General features: G+C 40.6%; 1 protein-coding gene across 10 annotated transcripts in view; it reads right to left on the bottom strand.

Annotated features, from left to right (window-relative positions):
- Nucleotides 1-19,228, bottom strand: part of PDE7A (phosphodiesterase 7A) — a 110,883-nt gene that overhangs the window by 77,724 nt on the left and 13,931 nt on the right. Inside the window, exon 1 of one of the 10 annotated variants that reach the window (XM_061123401.1) lies at nucleotides 18,759-18,898. The exons of the other annotated variants lie outside the window; for them this stretch is intronic. The gene's annotated coding sequence lies outside the window, so the exon portion shown is untranslated. Of the gene's footprint in view, nucleotides 1-18,758; nucleotides 18,899-19,228 lie in introns of those variants that run through there. 10 annotated transcript variants of the gene reach the window in all.

The raw sequence follows: 19,228 nt of genomic DNA on the forward strand, positions 1-19,228 counted from the left end.
CAAAAAGATTTAATTCCTGGATACTTTTAACTACTTGAAATTTGTAGTAAAAACAATGCACATATTCCATATGTAAATACACACAGACAGAAAGTAAATGACTAGTTGCAGGGGCTGGGGAGGGGAGTGAGGAGTGACTCTGGTTTCTTTTTTAGGTGATAAAATAGTAGTGAAGGTGTGCAATATTCCACAACTTTGTGGATGTATGAAAAAACACGTTACATATTTTAAAAGAGTGAATTTCATAGTATGTGAGTCATTTCTCAAAAAATACACATATTTGAACATTTAATATTTTAACTCTTTGAGCACTCCCACCTCTGGCATCTCTATGTATCTGACTGTTTCATATATGTACTATTGTTTAGCAAAGTCCAAATTAACCTTCTTTTTTCTCATTTGCTCCTGTGTGTGGTTCCTCATGTAAAACTGTGCTAGATCTACCAAAGCAACTCAGCTCCACAAACAAATGCAAGGCAAAGTTCAGATGCATCTGCTCAGTCATTAAAATTAAGCAGTTTTATACTAACAGATGAATATGCAAGAACACACCGGCGTTGTATAATTTTTAATGCTTGGTGTGACTCTGGCGTACTTTTCTGACTTTATGACCAACAAGATGGACGGAACTTTAGATATTATGACTGACACCTACATTGAAGCAAACATTTCTGAATATTTTTCCTTCAAAATTCCAGATCATTAATTTTAAAATATTCTGAAACTGCAAGGGAAGCTTTAAATAAAATACTGTTAACTTTTTTTTAAACAGCTTTCTTGAGCTACAGCTCACAAATCCTGTAATTCCCCCATTTGAATATACAATGCAATGGTTTTTACAATAGTATAGTGACAAATTCAGGCACCCATCACCAGTGTTAATAGTATTTTCATCACCCCAAAGGAATCCCCGGACCTGTAAGCAGTTAGTCCCCATTCTCCCTCACCAAGCCCACTGCAACCACCTATCTTTTTATCTCGATTGAAATACATTTCCTGAATATTTTATATAAATGGAATCATGCCCAATGTGTCTGGCTTATTTTCTGTCTCAGCATGTTTTCAAGATTCACCACATATCAGAAATTTATCTTTTTTATTGTTGAATAATATTTGTCTATTATGGAAATCAGTCCTGAATATTCATTGGAAGGACTGATGCTGAAGCTGAAACTCCAATACTTTGGCCACCTGATGCGAAGAACTGACTCATGGAAAAGACCCTGATGCTGGGAAAGATTGAAGGTGGGAGGAGACAGGGGAACGGCAGAGGATGAGATGGTTGGATGGCATCACCGACTCAATGGACATGAGTCTGAATAGGCTCCGGGAGTGGGTGTTTAACAGCCTGGCATGCTGCAGTCCATGGGGTCGCAAAGAGTTGGACACCACTGAGCGACTGGACTGAACTGACTATGGATATAACACTTTAGTCTATCAGCTGATGAACATTTGGGCTATTTTCACTATCAATTTAATAATGCTGTTATAAACATTCATGTACAGATTTTTGTGTGGCCCTGTTTTCCCTTCTCTTAGGTATATACCTAGAAGTTAAACTGCCAGGTTGTAGCATAACTCTACACTTAGGGTTTTGAGGAACTGCCCAACAGCTTTCCGAAGTGACTGCACCATTTTACATTCCCACCAGTACTGTATGAGGGTTCTGATTTCTCCACAGCCTTGCTAAGACTTACTATCTTGATTTTTTTTTTTCATTTATTTTTATTAGTTGGAGGCTAATCACTTTACAGTATAGCAGTGGGTTCTGTCATGCATTGACATGAATCAGCCATGGAGTTACATGTATTCCCCATCCCGATCCCCCCTCCCACCTCCCTCCCCACCCGATTCCTCTGGGTCTTCCCAGTGCACCAGGCCTGAGCACTTGTCTCATGCATCCAACCTGAGCTGGTGATCTGTTTCACTATAGATAATATACATGTTTCAATGCTGTTCTCTCCAAACATCCCACCCTCGCCTTCTCCCACAGAGCTATCTTGATTTTTTAAGTCATGTCCCATTGTGGTCTTAACTTCTATTCCCTGATGGAAAAGATTGGACTATCTTCCATGTCCTTACTGGCCATTTGTAAATCTTCTTGGGAGAAATGACTATTCAGATCTTTGGTCCATTTTTTAATTGCATTGTTTTTCTTTTTATTATTGACTTGTATGAGGTCCTTTTATATCCTAGATATGACTTCCTTATTAGGTATGTGATTTGCAATTATTTTCTTCCATTATGTGGGTAGTCCTTCACTTTCCTGAGAGTGTACTTTGAAGTATAAAACTTCTCAACTTTGATGAAATCCAAATCTATCTATTTTTTTCCTTTGTTGCTCAAGGTTTTCACACCAAAGAATCCTTTTGGAATCCAAGGTCATAAAGATTCACCCTATGTTTTCTCCTAATTTTGAAAGTTTCAGTTTCTAAGTTTAGGTCTCTCATTCTAAGTTATTAGGATCAACTATCTTTGTGGGGTTCTGGTATCAGGGTAACACTGGCCTCATAGAATGAGCCGAGAAGAATATTATTAATATTTACAATTTTTCTCGATGAATGAAAACTTACTACACAATCAAAATAAATTAGAAAAATATACTGAAGATGATGATGTGATTGGAAGTGTCATCCACAATCCTGTGTAGACAACACTGTTGGCTGTATATTCAATAGCCACCCCTCCTTCCTCCCTTTCTAAAGCAACATTTTGTTCAGGTGTGTAGACAGCCATGAGCATCAGAGAAGTGTGGGCAGCCTCAGACCCGGACAGTGGGCTCTGACTGGTCCACACCAAATCAGGATGGGCCCATCTCTCTTGCCATGGACCGAGTTAGAAATGGCCAAGTGAAGCAGTCAGGAGTGATGCAAAGTTTGTGGTGGGAAGCTTCACACGATGGGGTTCTTTGCACTTAACATGATACAAAACCGAAGACTGCCCCTTTCTTCCTCTGGAAGTTGTCCTGCCTGGATACAGAGAACTGTGCAGCCACAGCAGAGACACATCATCATACCAAAGAGGGTAAAACAGAAAGATAAAGCACCTGGGTTAGTGATGGTGATACGGAGCTGATCAATCAACTAAACCTGGAGCCACTCTTGAGTCTTCTTGCTAAAGCTTTTGCTTGCAGAAACTGGAATTAGTTTTTGGCTACCTTCAACTAAGAACTAGCTGTATAATGAGTGGTGAGAGGGAGCCTGTGCACATCAGCTCCAGGCACCAAACTGTGCACTTGTCCCGACAATTCGTTCACTGATCTCACGTCAGCAGCGTCATATCAGCCACGGTAAGGGTAAGTACGACGGCAGAAGCTGGCACACAACACAACTCAGGGTTACTTTTTCCTCAGAGATCCAGTCATTTTAAGCCCTTCTGGATACAACTCGATTTAAAATTTTTCTTTTCATCAAATCAACCTTTTTATTCCCATGATAAAGCTATAAATGAGTACTTACCAAGTTTACCAATAGAATACTGTACATATTTCGGTTTTTAATAAGACTACTCAGAAAAGAAACTCAAGTATCTGAAATACTGCCATAAAATATCCCAAATGAAAAATTACTGATAATGTAAGTTTTAGAAGATTATAAAACATTATGCACAGTAAAAGCCAGAAAGAAAGAATATATCTGGATAGATATTAGGATTGTTGAGTGAAGTGAAAGTTGCTCAGTTGTATCCAATTCTTTGCAATCCCACGGACTATATATAGTCCATGTAATTCTCCGGGCCAGAATACTGGAGTGGGTAGCTGTTCCCTTCTCCAGGGGATCTTCCCAAGCCAGGGATCGAACCCAGGTCTCCTGTATTGCAGGCAGATTCTTCACCAGCTGAGCCACAAGGGAAGCCCAAGAATAATGGAGTGGGTAGCCTATCCCTTCTCCAGCAGATCTTCCTGACACAGGAATGAAACCAGAGTCTCCTGCATTGCGGGTATATTCTTTACCAACTGAGCTATCAGGGAAGCTCAGCTTGACACCAATATGTTCATGCTGCCATCGCTGGGTGGTAGAATTACAGATCATTCTTATATTTTTGCCTGATTATTTTTCCCCTAAAATTTCCATCATGAACATGTATTACCTTAGTAATGACGAAAAATACAACTCATCCTTTAAAAAGGAAGAAATTTAGTGTTTTTTGTTCATGAACACGAGAAGACACTATTTTTTATTTCATTTGTATCCAGAAAGAGCCTACATAATCCTCTGCAGGCAGGAAGAGAGTTCCAGTTTTTAAACTGGGTGATTCTGTGCTACTATCTATAGCACAAAGTCATAACCTGTTCTCTGACACTACCTCAAGATGTTGCAGGCAGAAACTGAATTATAATATGCATTATAAGAAGAGTGGCTGAATTCACATAATCCTTTGAAAATAAAATCTGAACCAAAATCTCTATTTTGAAATATGCACGTGATATGATCTATGAAATTGCATTAATTCTATTCTTAAAGATAATGAAGTAAAGGAGCACAGGTAGAGTGTCAAAAGATTTGGTTGCTAGAGGTCAACCTTATTATCCTTAGGATCTCTGGCAGGCAGCAAAACTCTCTGAACCTAAACCTTTGCACTTGTCAAATGGGGCTAATACCTTCCCATCTCTCTGCACAGGTTGAGACAAAGGAGATGAAAGAACTATTAGGAGAAAGATGGTATTATATGTCACCACTTCATTACAGACACATTTTAAGTCTTGTAACAACTGTATTATGTTCCACTCTGATACAAAAGACAGCAGTTATAACTAACAATGTATGATGCTAGTTTCCCTGGTAACAAGTTAACTTCCTCACTGCTTTAAAAAGCTTTGTATTAAAAAAATCTCTTCTCTTTGCTGCCTTGCCTCAAAAAATATAAGAATGCTATCAACAGGATACTGTTACCACAACACAATATTGGATGGGAAAGAAACCTATAGATCATTTCCTGTAGAGTGCTGCAAATGTCCTTAACAAAATACTAGCAAGTAGGAATACCAGACCATCTGACCTGCTTCTTGAGAAACCTGTAGGCAGGTCAGGAAGCAACAGTTAGAACTGGACATGGAACAACAGACTGGTTCCAAATAGGAAAAGGAGTACGTCAAGGCTGTATATTATAACCCTGCTTATTTAACTTTTATGCAGAGTACATCATGAGAAACACTGGGCTGGAAGAAGCATAAGCTGGAATCAAGATTGCCAGGAGAAATATCAATAACCTCAGATATACAGATGACACCACCCTTATGGCAGAAAGTGAAGATGAACTAAAAAGCCTCTTGATGAAAGTGAAGGAAAATTAAAAAGGTGGCTTAAAGCTCAACATTCAGAAAACTAAGATCATGGCATCTGGTCCCATCACTTCATGGGAAATAGATGGGGAAACAGCAGAAACAGTGTCAGACTTTAATTTTTTGGGCTCCAAAATCACTGCAGATGGTGACTGCAGCCATGAAATCAGAAGACTCTTACTCCTTGGAAGGAAAGTTATGACCAACCTAGATAGCATATTTAAAAGCAGAGACATTACTTTGCCAACAAAGGTCCGTCTAGTCAAGGCTATGGTTTTTCCAGTGGTCATATATGGATGTGAGAGTTGCACGGTGAAGAAAGCTGAGCGCCGAAGAATTAATGCTTTTGAACTGTGGTGCTGGAGAAGACTCTTGAGAGTCCCTTGGACTGCAAGAAGATCCAACCAGTCCATCCTAAAGGATATCAGTCCTGAGTGTTCATTGGAAGGACTAATGTTGAAGCTGAAACTCCAATACTTTGGCCACCTCATGCGAAGAGTTGACTCATTGGAAAGGACCCTGATGCTGGGAGGGATTGGGGGTGGGAGGAGAAGGGGACGACAGAGGATGAGATGGCTGGATGGCATCACCGATTCAATGGACATGGGTTTGAGTAAACTTCAGGAGTTGGTGATGGACAGGGAGGCCTGGTGTGCTGCAATTCATGGTGTCGCAGAGAGTAGGACACAACTGAGCGACTGAACTGAACCAAGGACCATTAAAGGAATAACATACCTTAACCAAGTAAGAATCATTCTAGGAATGTAACAGCTAATTTAAGAACACTTACTAGGATAATTTACCAAATTAGTGGTTCAAAGGTGAAAAACTTTAAGCACCTCAAACAGATGTCCCAAAATGCTTACAAATAAAAGAAACAACCGTTCCCAAATAAATACTCCCAATGAAGTAAAGATAAAATGGCAAAATTATCATTATTTGCAAATTCTGCATTACTTGCAGGTGATTATGAAATAAACAAGGTACTGAAAAAACATTAGAAAAAGAAAATTCAGTATGCAGCTGGTGACAAAATTAATACAAAAATCAATCGTTTGTCTACTCAGACAGCAAGATCAAACCAGTCAATCCCAAAAGAAATCAGCTCTGAATATTCACTGGACGGACTGGTGCTGAAGCTCCAATACTTTGGTCACCTGATACGAAGAGCCGACTCACTGGAAAAGTCCCTAATGCTGGGAAAGATTGAAGGCAGGAGGAGAAGCGGGTGACAGAGGATGAGATGGTCGGACGGCATCACCGACTCAATGGACATGAGCTTGACCAAACTCTGGGAGATGGTGAAGGACAGGGAAGCCTGGCGTGCTGCAGTCCATAGGGTCACAAAGAGTCGGACACAACTGAGAGACTGAACAACAACTTACAAACAGAAAACATAATGAGAGAAAAGATTCCAATGACAACTGCAACTGAACAGAAGCAAACCTGGGTATAAACAACAAAAATGATAAAGGACTCTACAAAGATAATTTTCATCTCTATTGAGGCATCTCAAAAAAAAAGACTGGACTAGAAAGACTCAGTACTGGGATGAAGCCCAGTATTGGAATGAGAGCAGTTTTATCAGTCAGGCTCCAGGCAGGACACTGATGACATACTTCAAGGAGTAACTGAGAAGAAATTCAGGAAAGAAATATTTACTAAGGTCTGGCCATGGTGAAGTTCTCAGAAGCTAGTAGTAGCAGGAAGCTGTTACTTCTAGATCCTAGTGAGGATGCTCACCATAGGCGAGGAAATACCAGGTAGAAGGTGAACCTTCAGGAGACAAACAGCGCTAAGAGGGTGAGAGGCTGGGAAATACACCCTTAACCTCTCCTTCCTCCCACCGCCCGTCTGCCGCCAACCCTCCCATGTCCAACAAGAAGCCAGGGGCAAGAGACAGCCGGCTGAAGAAATCCACAAAGGTCAGCCTCCTGAGTTGGTGCAAAAAGAAGACCCAGCAGCTTGTCTCTTCTGACTCCTCACTCTATGTTAAGCACTGGTCTAACCAGGTTGTTTGGATGAATTCTAAGAATGGCAGTTTGCCCACACAACAAATTCCAACAATCCCAGTAAAACATACCAATAGGATATTTTATGGGTGTGACTAATCATAAATACTTCTAGAATAATAAACATGCATGCCCAACCAGGTAGGGGAAGAAAGAGGGGACAAGAGTCCTCTCATTATTTTAAAGTACTATTAAGCTACAATAAACACAACAGTTTAATCCTGGCACATCAACAGACTGCTCACTCAAAGAGAATAGGGTGCAGCAATAAATCAGATAGATACCAGAATTTCACTCATGATAAAGGTGGCATTTCAAGCTGTCTATTTAATAAATGGTTTAGGGGAAACCGGATAGTAAGTAAAGGAAAAAAGAGAGATTTGTGCCTGATTTTCTTACACCACAATAAATTCTAGAAGGAGCCAAGATTAAAACATGAAAAACAAACTGTGGAAATAGAATTATCAATGTAAAAAGACTATGGAAGAATACAAGAAAGCTCTGTTATCTTGAGGCATAGCAGTAAGACTCTAAGTATGACACAGAACCAGAAGCCTTAAAAAGGGGTAAAATGATACACTTCACTAAATTACCACACACAAAGAATTGCCATAAAAAGTCAAAAGAGACTAAATATTAGTAACATTATAATAAGAATTTATTTCCCTAATGTTGGGACACTACTTTTATGATATAATAAGACATTTTACATGTTATTTAAAAATATAAATGCCATTAAAATAAAAATGTGCATAGTATCACTTACAACTAGAGAAGCAAAACATACCTACATAGATACCTTTTTAACCCAGCACACTGTCGAGGACTAAAAACATTGATAACAACATCTCACTGCCAGTGAGGGTGTGGTGATGACATAAGAAAGAAACAGCAGGTATTCTGCATTATTCAAACTCTCATCATCTAACTCAGGAACCAGCAGCATCCAATCAGTTTTCAAATGGCCCCCTCACTGTACAGATTGTCCCTACTCTGGCCATCCAAATCTTAGGAACTAAACAGATTTCAGTAACACCACATCTCTCACTACTTGAACTCACTGCACAAACTCTCACTGTGTTAATTAAGAAAAGATGTGAACAACAAGGAACACACTGTGAAGTATACAGACAGTTTTGCAGTAAGAAAGTCAATTGGTGCAACCCTTCTGGAGCAAACAGAATTGTAAATGCATGTAGCTTTTGACCCTAGTTCTTCCCCTTCTAGAAATGTACGCCATGGATATACTCACGTGGGAATGTGAAAATACATGCACAGGATATTCACTGCAGCACTGTTTTTAAGAGACACACAAACAAAAGTACTGTTAGCCTAAATGTCTTTTCTTCTTTTTTTGGCCACACCATGTGGCTTGCAGGATCTTAGTTCCCCAATCAGGGGTTGAACCCAGGCCCTGGCAGTGACACCACTGGCCTGCCAGGGAATCGTACACATGTAAATAAATGCTCACTTGTGTCAACTCTTTGTGGCCCCATGGACTGTAGCTCGCCAGACTCCTCTGTCTGTGCGATCTCCCAAGCAAGAATGCTGGAGCGGGTTGCCATTTCCCACTCCAGGGGATCTTCCTGACCCAGCAAATTTCCTAGCCTAAATATCTTAATCAACAGGGACATAAAAGTTAAAGAATATTCATGCAATGAACTCATGAGTTCCCAGTTTTCCAGAGATGACTGATACTGGGAAAAGACCACTTAGTAAAACTAAGGAGCAAAATATCACTGTAAATATTAAAAATAATTGATTTCTAAGATTTTGACGTGCACGTGCAAAATAAAAAACATAAAAACAGTTATATTTAACAAAATTTAGGTTATAATTTTAACTATGCACAATTCTAAGAATAAAAAAAGAATCAAGTATTGACTATTGACTTTTCAACAAAAATGTGTAATATAGCCTTCATGTTTTCTTCCTCAAATCATGATGATCATCTTTTCCAAAAATACTGAATGGCTTCATCCATTTTTCCTAAGATTCTCTCTTTAATTATTTGCATCAAAAGTCACTGTAATTGGGTTTCCTTAAAAACATCTATAATAGTATGTTATCATCTTTCACCTTCAGTTGGCCATCAATAGTTTTGAATTCTTTAATGTCACACACATGAATCTCATGAAAACCTGCATACTTTTTGCAAGATATACATTTCAGTTTGCAACTGATTTTATTGTATTTGACCAATAAAAATATTAATAATGGACCAAAAGCAATATTTAAGCAGGAATAAATTTTTAAAGTGGTAAATTTTTTTCCAATAATCAATCTAGTAACAGATACTAGATACCTGTGCAAAGAAAACAGTGATCAAATTGCCAACATCTGTTGGATCATAGAAAAAGTAAGAGAGTTCAAAAAAAATATCTGCTTTATTGACTACACCAAAGCTTTTGACAACAAACTGGGGAAAATTCTTCAAGAGGTGGGAATACCAGACCAGTTTACCTGCCTCCTTAGAAATGTGTATGCAGGTCAAGAAGCAACAGTTAGAACTGGACATGGAACAAGAGACTGGTTCCAAGTTGGGAAAGGAGTACGTCAAGGCCATATATCATCACCCTGCTTATTTAACTTATATGCAGAGTACATCATGTGAAATGCTGGGCTGGATGAAGCACAAGCTAGAATCAAGATTGCCAGGAGAAATATCAATAACCTCAGATATGCAGATGACAACACCCTTATGGCAGAAAGTGAAGAAGAACTAAAGAGCCTCTTGATCAAAGTGAAAGAGGAGAGTGAAAAAGTTGGCTCAACATCCAAAACACTAAGATCATGGCATCCAGTCCCATCACTTCATGGCAAATAGATGGCGAAACAAAGGAAACAGTGAGAGACTTTATTTTTTTGGGCTCCAAAATCACTGCAGATGGTGACTGCAGCCATGAAATTAAAAGACGCTTGCTCCTTAGAAGAAAAGTTATGACCAACCTAGACAGCATATTAAATAGTAGAGACAACACTTTGCTGACAAAGGTCCATCTAATCAAAGCTACAGTTTTTCCAGTACTCATGTATGGATGTGAGAGCTGGACCATAAAGCTGAGCACCAAAGAACTGTTATTTTTGAACTGTGGCGCTGGAGAAGACTCTTGAGAGTCCCCTGGACTGCAAAGTAATCAAACCACTGAATCCTAAAGGAAATCAGTCCTGAATATTCATTGGAAGGACTGATGCTAAAGCTGAGACTCCAATACCTTGGCCACCTGATGTGAATAACTGATTCACTGGAAAAGACCCTGATGTTGGGAAAGACTAAAGGCAGGAGGAGAAGGGGACGATGAGAATGAGATGACTGGACGGCATCACTGACTCGATGGACATGAGTTTGAGTAAGCTCCGGAGTTGGTGATGGACAGGAAAGCCTGGGGTGCTGCAGGCCACTGGGTCACAAAGAGTCAGACACAACTAAGCAACTGAACTAAACATAGACACTAAGGAATCATTAAAATAACATACCTACTATACTCATACAAAGATGCTCAAAATTTATGTATTTATAGAATAATGCTTATTATGATTTCATGTGCTTAAAAAGGATTTTCATATATATACCTATAAAATGTACCCAGATGTATATGCGAACAAAACTGCAATAAAAAAAACCTTTAAGAAACCACAAACACTACTTATCTCTGGGGAACTGGGAAGGAGAAGTTTCCTTAACTGCATTCAATACCCTTCTGAATTTTTAAATTTCACCACAAAGAAGTATTACTTTTACAACAATGATGGTGATGAGGACACTATGGGCATGCTGTGTGTGGGTGCTGAGTCACTCAGTTGTGTCCGACTCTTTGCGACCTCATGGACTGTAGCCTGACAGGCTCCTCGGTCCATGGGATTCTCCAGGCAAGAATACAGAAGTGGGTTGCCATGCCCTCCTCCAGGGGATCTTTCTGACCCAGGAATCAAACCTGAGTCTCTTACGTCTCCTGCACTGGCAAGAGGGTTCTTTACCACTAGCGCCACATGGATGATGCTGTAACTAAGCTATAAATTAAGTACCTAATAATGATAGAGAAAAATCTGTGATTCCAGCTTCCAGGAGTTTAAACTAAGTCCTAACTTACTGAAGGCATTAAATTTAGAAATCTCAAAAGCTAGTTAATGAAAAGCCTTTCAAAAGATATTCTTACGCAATACTTGATTACCCTAATAGTTGTTCCCCCCCAAATATATTACCTCAGACAGCAAACTTTTTATTCTATTATCCTTTAGAGATAAACAGGAACAATGAGCTTTGAAGGAACAAAGTTTAACAATGAATCAAAAAATTCACCAATAGTTTTAGACTCTACACTGCAACTAACTACCCAGAAACTGCCACTTCTTGAGTTCTGGCATCACATCAAAGAAAAATATCAACCATTATAAGGACAGGCAACTATAATACATCTCTTTTTCAAATAGCAGGGCCGGATTTTCTTCACATACCTCAGCCAAAGCAACACACTGAAACAAGTTCCAAGCAGACTGTCTTCCATTAAGCCAAAACTAATGAGATCTGAAAAGTGTAAGTCAACGACACTCATTAACTTTTGTGCTTTGGAAGACACAGAATTTTTTTTCATTAAAAAACATTTTGTTAACACACAATTGGTGTTACTGTTATTTTCAAATGAATAGTATTTGAATTTTTCTACTTTGTAATACAAAAAAATATCAATAGATAAAATCCATATTTTAAAAAAAAAGCTCTTTAGCATCTTCACCAACTTTGTTAGCGTGGTCCTGAGCCAAAATTTTGAGACCAGTTCAGTTCAGTTGCTCAGTTGTGTCCAACTCTTTATGACTCCATGGACTATTATGTAGTCCATGGAATTCTCCAGGCCAGAATACTGGAATGGGTAGCCCTTCCCTTCTCCAGGGGATCTTCCCAACCCAAGGATCAAACGCAGGTCTCCCACATTGCAGGTGGATTCTCTTCCAGCTGAGCCACAAAGGAAGCCCAAGAACACTGGAGTGAGTAGCCTATCCCTTCCCCAGCAGATCTTCCTGACCCAGGAATCGAACTGGGATCTCCTGCATTGCAGACAGATTCTTTACCAACTGAGCTATGAGGGAAGCCCCCCCCTCCCCCAAAAAAAACACATTATGGTAACACACAATTGGTATTACTGTTATTGTTAAATGAATAGTATTTGAATTTTTCTACTTTGTAATACAAAAAAAAAAAAAATCAACAGATAAAACCCATAGTTAAAAAAAAAAAAAAGCTCATTTGCATCTTTACCAATTTTGTTAAGAGTGGAAAGTGGTCCTGAAACCAAAAATTTTGAGATCAGTCCAGATCAGTCGCTTAGTCATGTCCAACTCTTTGCAACTCCATGGATTACAGCACGCCATGCTTCCCTATCCATCACCAACTCCTGGAGCTTGCTCAAACTCATATCCATCGAGTCAGTGATGCCATCCAACCATCTTATCCACTGTTGTCCCCTTTTCCTCCTGCCTTCAATCTTTCCCAGCATCAGGGTCTTTTCAAATGAGTCAATTCTTCACATCAGGTGGCCAAAGAAATGGAGTTTCAGCTTCAGCATCAGTCCTTCCAATGCATATTCAGGACTGACTTCCTTTAGGATAGACTGGTTGGATCTCCTTGCAGTCTAAAGGATTCTCAAGAGTCTTCAACACCACAGCTTGAAAGCATCAATTATTGGGTGCTCAGCTTTCTTTATAGTCCAACTCTTACACCCATACATGACTACTGGAAAAACCATAGCTTTGACTAGATGGACCTTTGTCAGCAAAGTTGAGATGGTAAGGACCAAAAGGCAAACAGCTTGGAACAATTTGTGTACAACTAGGATGAATGAGTTAAAGAACTGGACATGGAACGGCAGGCTGGTTCCAAATAGGGAAAAGGGTATGTCAAGGCTGTATACTGTCACCCCACTTATTTAACTTCCAGATGTTCAAGCTGGATTTAGAAAAGGCAGAGGAACCAGAGATCAAACCACCAACATCCGCTGGATCAACAAAAAAGCAAGAGAGTTCCAGAAAAACTTCTATTTCTGCTTTATTGACTATGCCAAAGCCTTTGACTGTGGGGATCACAATAAGCTGTGGAAAATTCTGAAAGAGATGGGAATACCAGACCACCTGACCTGCCTCTTGAGAAATCTGTATGCAGGTCAAGAAGCAACAGTTAGAACTGGACATGGAACAAGCGACTGGTTCCAAATAGGAAAAGGAGTACATCAAGGCTGTATATTGTCACCCTGCTTATTTAACTTATATGCAGAGTACATCATGAGAAACGCTGGGCTGGAGGAAGCACAAGCTGGAACCAAGACTGCTGGGAGAAATATCAATAACCTCAGATATGCAGATGACACCACCCTTATGGAAGAAAGCGAAGAAGAACGAAAGAGCCTCTTGATGAAAGTGAAAAAGCAGAGTGAAAAACTTGGCTTAAAATTCAACATTCAGAAAACTAAGATCACGGCATCCAGTCCCATCACTTCATGGCCAACAGATGGGGAAACAGTGGAAACAGTGTCAGACTTTATTTTTTTGGGCTCCAAAATCACTGCAGATGGTGACTGCAACCATGAAATGTAAAAGACGCTTGCTCCTTGGAAGAAAAGTTATGACCGACCTAGACAGCATATTAAAAAGTAGAGACATTACTTTGCCAACAAAGGTCCATCTACTCAAAGCTACAGTTTTCCCAGTAGTCATGTATGGATGTTAAGAGTTGGACTATAAAGAAAGCTGAGCACCCAAGAATTGACGCTTCTGAACTGTGGTGTTGGAGAAGACTCTTGAGAGTTCCTTGGACAGCAAGGAGATCCAACGAGTCCATCCTAAAGGAAGTCAGTCCTGAATATGCATTGGAAGGACTGATGCTGAAGCTGAAACTCCAAAACTTTGGCCACCTGATGCGAAGAACTGACTCATTTGAAAAGACCCTGATGCTGGGAAAGATTGAGGGCGGGAGGAGAAGGGCAATGGCAGAGGGATGAGATGGTTGGAGGGCATCCCCGATTCAATGGACATGAGTTTGAGTAAACTCCGGGAGTTGGTGATGGACAGGGAGGCCTGCTGTGCTGCAGTCCATGGGGTCGCAAAGAGTCGGACACAACTGAGCGACTGAACTGAACTGAGAATGAATGAATTAAAATGTGGTGGAGGTGGGGTTGGGGGATGAAATGTTACAGATACTAAGCTTGTTTTTAGATCTAATCTAATGCCTTCTTTAAAAGTTAAGAAATAGGGGAAATGTATTTAACGTTTTTATATTAACCTTCATATTTAGATTTCCAGTGTCTTCATCTTATCCTGTGGATCTGATTTACCATCTGGTGTCACTTCCTGACAACCTTAAGAACTTCTCATATTTCTTTTAAGGCCAGTCTGCTTGCTACAAATTTCCCTCAGTCTCTGCATAGGAACATATTTATTTCACCCTCATTTCTGAATGATAGCTTTGCTAAATGTAGAATTATTCACAGGCAGCTTTTTTTCTTCCAGCCCTTCAGGCACATCACCCCATTGCCTGCAGAGTTTCCGAGGAGAAGGCAGCCACTGATGGTAACTGAATTCTTTTTTTTTTTTTTTTCCATTTATTTTTATTAGTTGGAGGCTAATTACTTCACAACATTGCAGTGGGTTTTGTCATGCATTGACATGAATCAGCCATGGAGTTACATGTGTTCCCCATCCGGATCCCCCCTCCCACCTCCCTCTCCACCCGATTCCTCTGGGTCTTCCCAGTGCACCAGGCCCGAGCTGAATTCTTTTATCTTGCTGCTCTCACAGTTTCCTTGTTGTCTCTCAACAGATCGTCCACACTGCATCTAGGCACAGGTCTCTTTGTATTTATCCACCAAGATTCACTGAGCTCCTGGTGTGTAAAGCTCTTCATCAAATTTGGGAAGTTTCCCAAAATGCTGTTTTCTGCACCTTTCTCTCTCCTTCTGAGACTCCCATTACACATATATGTTTTATGCTTGAGTCTGAGGCTCTGTACATTTTTCTTTTTCAGACTGAATCCTATCTGTTGGTCTGTCTTCAGATTCATTGACTCTTTTTACTAGCATCCCAAAACTGCTGCTGAGCCCGTCTGGTGAATTTTTCATTTCGGGTATTGTAGTCTTCAAGTCTAAGAATTTCCATTTCAACGTTTCACTTTGGAATACACCTAGATTTATTCGCAAAGAAGTTGCAAAGACAGTACATACACAGAGTTCCTGTATATGCTTTACCTAGCTTCTCCTAAAGTTAGTGTCTTACATAATCATGATAAACTTATCAAAAGAAAGTAACATGGATTCAAAACTGTACACTTTACTCAGATTTCACCAGTTTTCCCTCAAGTGTCTTTTTTCTGTTACAGGATCTAATGCAGAATACCATATTGCATTTAGCCATTATGTCTCCTTCAGTTCAGTTCAGTCGCTCAGTCATGTCCAACTCTTTACGACCTCATGAATTGCAGCACACCAGGCCTCCCTGTCCATCACCAACTCCCGGAACTTATTCAAACTCATGTCCATCGAGTCGGTGATGCCATCCAGCCTTAGTCTCCTCTCATCTATAATAATTTGTTTCTCATGATCTTGACAGTTTTCAAGAGTACCAGTCAGGTGCTCATGTAGCATGATCCCAAATTTCACTCTGTTTTCTCATGATTGGACTCAGGTTATAGGTCTTGACATCATATCAAGGAGAGGCTTCTTTTTGGTTTTTTGTTTGTTTTTAAAATAATTTTTACACTCCATTTGTTGGAGAATCTCCATCTGTTGATTTACTATTGTCATATTTTCCTTTAATTATTTAAATACAGTTTCCTTTGGTTCTTTTAACATAGCTACAATAGTTGAAGTCTACTAAATCTAACATTTGGGAACATTCAGACACAATTTTTTGGGCTGCTGTATTTTTCCTCCATGCACTAGTTACACTTTCTTTCTGTTTTCTTCCATGGCTTGTAATTTTGCTATTGCTAAGCCTTGGGATTTTATATAACGTAGCAACTCTGGACTCTGATTCTTTTCACCTTACAGGTACTGTTGCTGTTTTTTACTTTTCTGTCTGGGATCATGCCTGGGCTAAATATGTGAACTCTTGCCTCCCCGAGGTATGTCATCACTGATGTCTCTGCTCAGTCTTGTTTTAAATAGACCTTTTTATTTTCAAGCCTGACTTCCCAGGGCCTGCAGCTTTGCATAACCTTGTGGTCAGCCTGTGACAGGACAGAGATTATGCTCAACTCCTCAAGCCAGTGAGGTTCCCTCCTCTGCTGACCGGTACATGCAGAGGTAGGTGAGCTTATGTGATGCTCAGTCTGTTCCAGTTTGCCCCAGGTTTCCTTTCCTCAGGGCCCTTTCACATCTCCCAGGTGTCTTTCCTGTGTTTATGCTCCGCCTCATCCAGCACCATGTTTACCCCAAACAGCACTGCAATTCCAGGCTCTTTGAGCTCACCACTGGCCCTCCCTACACTTCTGAAAATTCGCATCCACAGAAGACGTCACTGCACATCACCCATCACTCCAAAGAGCTGAGCCCTTTTCAAGCTGAAGTCTGTATGCCCTGCTTCCTGCTGGCAGAACCTCACAGCAAGCAAGCCAGGACACAGTGGGGTGAAATGGGAGGAGCTCCCATCAAGAATGCCACAGATTTTCGTTTTTCTCACTCCAAGTTCAACGGCATTACACTTTCCAAAGTTTCATGCAATTGGCCTTTGGTCAGTCTCCAGAGTACTGAAATGGTTGCTTTAGAAAAGCAATGTAGAAATAAAAATTCTATTCAAATGTTCACACTCCTTGAACCAGTAATCCCAGTTCTATAAAAACTAACCTAAGGAAACCCCGAATGTGGAGAAAGCTGTGTATAGCACATTCTTTTATTTCTGCACAGAAAGACATGGGATAAAAATGTCTAAAATGTTAACAGCAGTTATCTCTGGATGGTAGACTACGGACGATGCTTATTTTCTTCTTTATAACAAGTGTGTATTAACTTTGCTCCAAAAAAAAATTCAAGTGACTTTTTAGAATTCCTCTTAACAAATATCACCCAACTCTCTCTTATAATGTGTTTGCTGTTCCCAGTCCAAATGGACAGGGCTATTTTAATTCTGGGTTTTTCCTTCCCACTCACCGAAAAAAACTCAGAGAAGCACAATCAGAAAGGCACTCTCAGAAAGAGATCTAAATCCAAATCCTAGAAACACTGCTTACAGCTTTGCTACTCTGGGTAACTTCTCTAAATCTCAATGCATCCTTAAAAAAGATTATGTAATCTTAGAGATTAAGATAGGGAAAAGGCAATGGCAACCCACTCCAGTACTCTTGCCTGGAAAATCCCATGGATGGAGGAGCCTGGTGGGCTGCAGTCCATGGGGTTGCTAAGAGTCAGACACGACTGAGTGACTTCACTTTCACTTTTCACTTTCATGCATTGGAGAAGGAAATGGCAACCCACTCCAGTGTTCTTGCCTGGAGAATCCCAGGGACGGCAAAGCCTGATGGACTGCCGTCTATGGGGTCGCACAGAGCCAGACACGACTGAAGTGACTTAGCAGCAGCAGCAGAGATTAAGATAGCTCCAGTACCACAGAGGGCAGCTCAGAAAGGGTATAAAAATGAAGCTGGAACTTTGGAGGGTGGGGGAGGGAAAAGTCTGGGACTATAAAATGAAATTGTCAACATAAGAACATGGTTTGGGATCCATCCCAAAGAGAGTTGTGGTGACGCATGATATGACATGATGAGCATGACTCTGATAGAGGAAGTTTTTCTTCCTTCTGTAGTGAACACTTCCTATGTGTTGAAGGAAGGACACAGCAGGGAAGAGTGTGAACAAGGTTCGTGCTTCCTTACCATACCTTCTGTGGTGGCAGGGATGGAGAGTAAGGTCTGGGTGGAAGCCAGACAGAAATAGACAAATCCAATTAGTGGGTCTGTGTCATAAATAAAACAAGGTAATAAGACAGATGGGGGAGGGGTGCTTTTTAAATAGGGTGGTCAGGGAAGGCTCCTCTGCAAAGGGTGAGCTGAGACTTGAAGGAAGAAGAGGCACAGAAGACCTTGGGTCTGGGGGCAGAGCAGGTACAAGGTCAAAGATGGGAAGAAACCTGACAATGTTCACAGACACCAGGAAGACCACTGCAAAAGGAAACAAGACTGAAGTTAGGAGGGGTTAGATTTTACAGGGCTGTATGCTGAAAAGGAGTTTGAATTTTATTTTCACTGTGACAAGCACCATGAAACAGGGATTTTTCAGCACAGTAGCGTGATCTGGCTGCATTTTTAAAATTACTTCGAGACGTCCCCTGGTGGTCTAGTGGTTAGGATTCAACGCTTTCACTGCGGAGACCTGGGTTCAATGCGTGGTCAGGGAACGGAGATCCTGCAAGCCGTGTGGAGCAGTCAAAAAAAAATTTTTTTTGACTGATCTGGCCAGAGAGAATTCTAGCAACAGGATACTACATACCTTGAACTAGTAGGAGTGACAGCACTCGCAGTGGCAGGATCAAGCAGCATTCCCACACAGGTGGTTTCAGCTCTCTCTTTCTAAGCAAGCATAAAGGTCTCTTGTCACACCTTCCTTGGCTCTCCCAGCTTCACTGTGCCCCCACTGAACTTCACACACAATCCTCCTCAAGCACTGCAACCGTGTCCTTACACAGCTATCTTTCTTGATGGACGAACTCTAAGAATGGGAAGCAGGAAGCGTGTCTTATTTATCTTTGATAAACCAAGCCAAGTGCCTGGCAGGGTAAAAGTGCTCCAAAATCTCCTGACGATTGCAAGGAGGAACAAACACATTTTAAAACATTCAAAGCTGCGTGTGTTAGTTTCCTAGGGCTGCTGTAGCCAAGGACCACCAACAGGGTGGCTTACACTAACAGGGATTTATTCTCAGTCAGCAGGCTAGGAGTCCAGAATCAAGGTGGTGTGGGC

The sequence above is a fragment of the Dama dama genome, chromosome 21 (assembly GCF_033118175.1).
Source record: "Dama dama isolate Ldn47 chromosome 21, ASM3311817v1, whole genome shotgun sequence".
NCBI classification, from domain to species: Eukaryota; Metazoa; Chordata; class Mammalia; order Artiodactyla; family Cervidae; genus Dama; species Dama dama.